Source organism: Octopus sinensis, linkage group LG1 (assembly GCF_006345805.1).
Source record: "Octopus sinensis linkage group LG1, ASM634580v1, whole genome shotgun sequence".
NCBI classification, from domain to species: Eukaryota; Metazoa; Mollusca; class Cephalopoda; order Octopoda; family Octopodidae; genus Octopus; species Octopus sinensis.
This window is the reverse complement of record NC_042997.1, coordinates 26,165,218-26,172,963: the sequence shown is the minus strand read 5'-3', so window position 1 is coordinate 26,172,963 and position 7,746 is coordinate 26,165,218. Positions and strand designations below refer to the sequence as shown.

At 37.1% G+C, this 7,746-nt stretch overlaps 1 long non-coding RNA gene across 1 annotated transcript in view; it reads left to right on the top strand.

Moving 5' to 3' along the window:
- The window catches only part of LOC118766183, a 16,282-nt gene extending 8,972 nt beyond the window's left edge, over window positions 1-7,310 (top strand). Inside the window, exons 2-3 of the long non-coding RNA XR_005002101.1 lie at window positions 2,512-2,520; window positions 7,298-7,310. This is a non-coding gene — a long non-coding RNA (uncharacterized LOC118766183). The remainder of the gene's footprint in view (window positions 1-2,511; window positions 2,521-7,297) is intronic.
- The last annotated feature ends 436 nt before the right edge of the window (window positions 7,311-7,746 follow it).

Sequence of the window (7,746 nt, the reverse complement as noted above, 5' to 3'; positions counted from 1 at the left end):
AAAAATAGCAACCGCAACATCTTTTCTTGCTTTTCACCACAGATTTAGCACAACAGCTTATTTTATTATTTCCTGAATCTCTGAATAATTGTTGTTCTATTTTCGGCAACTTTCGACGTTTATTTCGCCACATCTCTTCTCCCTTCTCATCCACTAACGTCATATTTTCTCCGTTTCCAGGACGCATATGTATGAATGTGTAAACACAAACACGCACACATTTATATCCACCCACACACACACCTATATATATTATATATATATATATATATATATATAATATATATATATAATATATATATATATATAAATATATAGAGATGTAGGGGAAGAGATTTGTTTTTATGTATGTTGTGTATACTTTTTCATCGTTTGTTTAGAAACCGTTGTGTTTTTCTTTATCTTCTGTTATCAGCGATTGCGGTCTCCATCTTAAACCAATTTCCCGCCTCCTTTTTTCATAACCCACACACTTCTGTGTCTAGCAGGTGCAATCCGCTATTACCACCGCATAACCATCTGCAAAAATTGAATTATGTGTCTCTTGAAATGCAAGTTCATTTCATTAGGCGTGTTGCTTCTGAACATGGTCTGTTAATAAGAAAACGAAAACGAAAGGTTGAGAAAGCGTTCCATTTCTGCTGGCAATGACCAACTTATGAATAATGAATTCTCTTCACCTCTGATCTCTTGTTGCAAGTTGTTGTTCGCGTTTGGGTTGCCGATAATGGCCTCTAGCTTACTGCGCCACCGGCCTTTTCACAAGAAACGATTATCTATTTGATAGAGACCAGATTGGGATGGCCAGGCGCCGTTACTAGCAAATTGGCTTGTCTTTCTTCCTATATTCGTCCCTGCGGTGACTGGCTCCGTCAGTTGATCATTAACAATGAATCTGATTGGTTACTTTAACTGTCACGCTGAGGGCCGAAGTAACAATTCTATCTGTGCTTGATCTACGAAGTGCTGATAGCTATGTTGTAAGAGAAGAAAAAACAAGATCAAAAAATCCCAAATAAAAAAAAAGAAGAAAAGAACAGCTAAAAAACAAATACTGAAATATGAAAAAAAAGAAAGAAATAGATATTTTTAAGCGAGCATTAAACGTAAAGTATAAATAAGTATTAAATTCAAAATACCACCACCGCCACCACCACAATCACCATCATCATCATCATCTCTATGATTATGATTATCATTGTTGATATTATTACTATCTTCATTTGTTGTTGTTGTTGTTGTTGTTGTTGTTGCTGTTTTATCATTAACTTTTTAAATATCTTGCATATTTTTATACAGAGTGTATGCATAATTTATAAGTAACTGGATAAATAAATGGATTTCTTTCAATTGAATGTGTGTATATATATACATATATATATGTATATATATGTATGTATGTGTGTACATGTGTGTGTGTGTATGTAGTAATATATATATATATATATATAATATATAATATATTAATAAATGAAATAAAACATATGCATATATATAAACATATATGTACGTACCTACCTCTACATGTACATATACACGCATATATGAGTACAGGACATATATATATATATATATAATATATATATATATATGAATATACGTCTGCATATAGAGGTTTACGAAGATACAAATATTATGTGCAGAAAAAAAATCACGAAAGGAACTAAAAAAATATAATTTACATAGGGGAGGGAGGGAAATAGGCGTTAATAAAATATGCATAGATATGAACGTATTTCTTTTTTGCGATAGACTAGGGGTATCTCGCGGGAAAAGTCTAAGCCATCAGATTCTCGTTACATGTTTCCACTACCGACCGTCTATATATTTGTGTATTTGCAATGTATTTATATACGAACATTTGGAACCAGATAGATAGAAAAAAATACACATACTGACATACAAATTCGTGCAAACATTCACACGTATTGACATACACATTCATATATACATTCACACATATTAATATATTACATACAACGTTTATACATGTAGGTACATATATAAAATAAACTCTGGATTATATGTGCATAAGGCTACATATTTACATAAAACATTGTGCCTACATGTAAATCTATAATTATTTACATAGATACACACACATACACACACACACACACACACATCAACTGAAATATGATTCTTTATACATATACTTACCTATATGGAACATAATATCTACATTACCTTACATTGGTATTCATAGAATCATATCTGTTCATATAAGTACAAATATTGTGTATGTTTTATATGAATGTGTGTGTGTGTGTGTGGTGTGTGTGTATTACACACATATATAGTTATGTATATAAGCATACATATGTGAAAGTCAATCAAATTCATTCATGAAAACATATTTAGATCCTGCAACGAACAGTATGTTATAAAGATATTGAACTGAAGACGCATAAAATATGGCGCTTTTTATCATTTACTAGCAGTATCGCCCGGCGTTGCTCAGGTTTGTAAGGGAAATAACTGGAAAAAAATGATGGTAAATTTTTTTTTTAGTTAAAAAAGGTGGAGTTGCGTCCCCTAGACAGTTTGCGGTTTGTGTTTCTGATTCTCGACCCCATGTCGAATTTATCGATTTTTTTCAGAACTGGGGGAACTTTTCAAAATTTTCCCTGCGTTAGTTTTGAATTATGACATTGGGCTATGTGTGTGTCAAGTTTCATCAGAATCGGTTGAAAGCCGTGGTCAGGGTGAGGGTACAACCTGACAGACACACAGAAACACGCACAGACAAACTGCCGTTTATATAGAGAGAGATAACTCACGGCATAACAACTCCCCATTTAGCAGAAATGTGCGTGGGCAAAAACACCAACGACGTCATCTTATGTATGCATGCACTTTCATAGAGGTAAACACGCGAGTGTATCTGCGCGTGTGTGTGTATCACGGAGTGAAAGAGAGAGAGAGAGAGAGAGAGAGAGAGAGAGTAGATGTATAGTACATTTAGCTTCCCGTATGGCGCGGTTAGTCATACACTGTGATTAGTAGTGTTAGTAGTTAGTAGTTATAATAAAGAGAGCATGCATCGCGAAAGAAAAAAGTATAAATAGTTATTAACTAATAACTTGTACTTTTGTTAGACATAATTTCCCCCAACTGTATGTACACATACACACACTCGCATACACACACATAGAAAGAGTGATAGCGAGGAAGATAGAAAGAAAGAGGGAGAGAAAGAAAGAAAGAAAGAAAGAAAGAAAGAGAGAGAGAGAGGTGGGGAGAGAAAGATACGAGTTCATGGATGAACGAAAGAAAATATTATTCGTTGTACTCTTTTACTCTCTTTTACTTGTTTCAGTCATTTGACCGCGGCCATGCTGGAGCACCGCCTTTAGTCGAGCAAATCGACACCGGGACTTATTCTTTGTAAGCCCAGTACTTATTCTATCGGTCTCTTTTGCCGAACCGCTAAGTGACGGGGACGTAAACACACCAGCATCGGTTGTCAAGCAATGCTAGGGGGACATACAAACATATACACACACATACATATATATATATATATATATACATATATACGACAGGCTTCTTTCAGTTTCCGTCTACCAAATCCACTCACAAGGCATTGGTCGGCCCGAGGCTATAGCAGAAGACACTTGCCCAAGATGCCACGCAGTGGGACTGAACCCGGAACCATGTGGTTGGTTAGCAAGCTACTTACCACACAGCCTAATAACAGATTGGTTTTCCACATATAAGTTCGGCCGGTGCTATAGCGTCGTTACATCCTCACTTGTATAGAATGAAGCAATCACTATATATACCTGTCAAACGATGGGTATATAACTATCTACGTGTATGTGTGTGTATATAAAACTATCCTCACGAAAGACTTCGCAGTTTGGATTGGAACTGATCATCAACCATGGCCTGGTATCATGGTCTCTTCCGTTGGGGGTCTAACGAATTTGAATTGATTACTATTCGTTACAGTAGCTCAAATGTTTTGATCACAACCTTGAAAAGGCGTGGAATAACTGACAATATGCTAAATCTTGTCATTTCATATGATGAGGAAAATGAATACCTTCGTTCAATCGACTCTGTCGACGTTTCCTATGGTACTAAACAAAATTACATCATGGCTCATGTTCTCTCTACTTTCACTTTCTCGATAATGCTCCATCGTAACTATGGCAGTCTCGTGAAAATGTTAAATTCGAATTCTATATAAGAGGTGATCTTTTAAATCGCTTGAGATTTATAGTTAGCTATGACTAAGACCAGCATATGACCAAGACCGGTATATGACCAGGACGGACATATATTTCTATTGAGGATGCTGTATTCGACACAACATCAATCGAAGAAATACAAGACCTTATCGATCGTTTTCCGCTCTCGCGCAAAACCTTTCATTCAAGTATCCGCGAAACAAAACTTAAATAATGCACCAGAAAAGTTTACATCTAAACAGGTCAGAAACTGGTGTTGTAAACACTAGTAACCCGTTCACGAATTCCTAGATGTACCAAACCAGTACTTTGAAAGCACTGTGAACTCATTTGCCTATAGACGACGGGACTGCCATCCGAGTTTGAAATACAACAGAGTTATCTGAATTCTCCGTCATTGTCTTTGGAAAGAAAGACATTTTTTTAATAATTAATGTTATTTCGTATCCAGTCGTTTGACTGTATGTTTCAGAATCGTGGACCTCATACAGAAACCCTATTAATTAACTAATAACTTGAGCGCAGAGGTGGCTGTGTGGTGAGTAGCTTGCTTACCAACCACATGGTTACGGGTTCAGTCCCAGTGCGTGGTACCTTGGGCAAGTGTCTTCTACTGTAGCTTCAGGCCGACCAAAGCCTTGTGAGTGGATTTGGTAGACGGAAACTGAAGGAAGCTCGTCGTATATATGTATATATATGTATGTATGTGTGTATATGTTTGTGTATCTGTGTTTGTCTCCTCCCCAATAGCGCTTCACAACCGATGCTGGTGTGTTTACGTCCTCGTAATTTAGCTTACTATAAATTTTAATGAATGTTGTCTTTCAACCAGAGGCTACTCTTGGCAGTTAAAAAAACAGCTCCGGTTCTGATTGGTTTGCTAAACGCGTCAGCGAAACATTGAATTATCTGTTGTTCGATTTCAAATCGTATGGATTGATCATATCGTCAGAACGAGTGTTGACAGAATATGTAACTCCCCCAAAGACGAATACATAATCGAGGTACAACACTCCAGTTGTGGTCTGCTAACTCTATCAGCACTCAGCATACAATCGTACAAGTATAGCCATAGTCACAAGAACGAAATCACATAGACACAAACACACACAACAGATATATACACACCTACGCGCGCGCACACACATAGATGTATATAAATATACGTGCATTTATATGTAGTTAATACATACATACGAATATATTTGTATATATAATTATGTGTGCGTGTGTGTGTGTAAACTCTGGATTAAAAGACTCCGCCGGTTACGACGACGAGGGTCCCAGCTGATACGATCAACGGAACAGCTTGCTCGTGAAATTAACGTGCAAATGGCTGAGCATTCCACAGACACGTGTACCCTTAACGTAGTTCTCGGGGATAATCAGCGTGACACAGAGAGTGACAAGGCTGACCCTTTGAAATACAAGTACAACTCATTTTTGCCAGCTGAGTGGACTGGAGCAACGTGAAATAAAGTGTCTTGCTCAAGGATGCAACGCGTCGCCGGGAATCGAACTCACAACCTTACGATCATGAGCCGAATGCCCTAACCACTAAGCCACGCGCCCTCACAAACTCTGGATTATATGTGAATAATGCTACGTGTTTAGATAAGCCATTGTGTGTACATGTAAATCTATAATTATTTAATCCCCTTTTACTAAATCTAAGGATTGTTTAACATAAATGGCTCTTGGCTGGTTTCGACGATGTGTATTCCAGTAATGCAATGAAACGATTGTCAAGCGGCCGTGAGGAACAAACAGATAAGCACACACACACACACACTCATATATAGGAGGGCTTTTTCTTGTTTCTACCAAATAGGCGCAGGAGTGGCTGTGTGGTAAGTAGCTTGCTTACGAACCTCATCATTACGGGTTCAGTCCCACTGGGTGGTACATTGGGCAAGTGTTTTCTACTGTAGCCTCCGGTCGACCAAAACCTTGTGTGTGGATTTGGTAGACGGAAACTGAAAGAAGCCCGTCGTATTTATGTATATATATATGCGTGTGTGTTTGAGTGTCTGTGTTTGTCCCCACAACATCGCTTGACAACCGATGCTGGTGTATTTACGTCCTCATAACCAAGCGGTTCGGCAAAAGATACCAATAGAATAAGTACCAGGCTTACAAAGAATAAGTCATAGGGTCGATTTGTTCGACTAAAGGCGGTACTCCATCATGGCCACAGTCAAATGACTGAAACAAGTAAAAGAGTAAAAAGAGAAATATACATTGACACACACACACACATCAACTGAGATAACATTCTTTATGCCTATACTTAACTATATGGAGCATAATATCTAAATAAACTTACATTGGTATTCATATCTGCCCATATAAGTACATATATTGTGTGTATGTTATATATATATATATAACTTAATTGGAAAAGGATGCGTTCGATCATATAATAATATAAATAATATATAAATATATGCATATATACATACATATATGTACATACCTACATCTATATGTATATATACATGTATATATGGGTACAGGATATAAAAAAAACGTTGAACACAATGAGAAACGAAAACATAAAAACAAAAATATGGAAAAGAACTTTTTTTCAAACAACGAAAAAACAGAGTAGAAGACATACAACACAAAGAATATTCACCTTCTTAGTTGTCCCTGTTTCGTCTACTCCGCGTTCCGAAGGTAAGGACAAGACGCAACTTCGTTGAAACAGTCCTTCCCGCAAAGCAAATTAAATAAAATCTGGGATTTTTTGCGGAGGGGTAAAAGTGGTAACAAGAACAGGACAGTAAGAACAAAACAAGACAGTAAAACCAATAAAATTAAAAACAGTAAAAAACAGAACGAAGAGAATAACACGGTAAAAAAAACAAACGATGAGGGTTGTTAAGCTAAGACGATGGAAAAATTATTGTGAATGCTCAAGGAGACAGCTTATGAGAGAGACATGATAACCGGTCAGGTGTTGGTGAAGATAGCAGTTGGAAAGCTGACTTCCCTCTGGTCACGTGTCAGTGACGAGAGTCGAGGAGGAGGAGGAGGAGGAATAAGAGAGAGAGGGAACGGTGAAGGGGAGGGGAGAAGAATAGGGAAGGGTGGGAGAGAAAACTAGAAAGGTAGAAATTGCAACCACATCTTCTCTAAAACATAGTCTACCACAAAGATCTGCATTTCTTACTGTAGTCAAGAGACGAACGTTTTTAAAATGAAGTCCAACATTTCTACAGGATTTATTGCACTCTTGGAAAATTTAGCAAAGACAGAAACCCGACAAACCATCAGACTTACAAGATTCTTAAGCTTCGCAATAATTCATTATAAAGAAACAAATGAAGCTGTGTATAAACAATACATTAGACAAATTATAGATTAAACTGCAAATGAAATTTAAGAATACGAGGAAGAACAGTTTAATTTTCCAGCTAAAACTCTGCATCAGAGAGAAGTGAAATGCCAAAAGTATGAAAAAGAAAAGGATTCCTGAGAGAGAGAGAGAGAGAGAGAGAGAGGGAGAGAGAGAGAGGGGGGGAGAGAGAAAAGTAGCTTAGCCGAA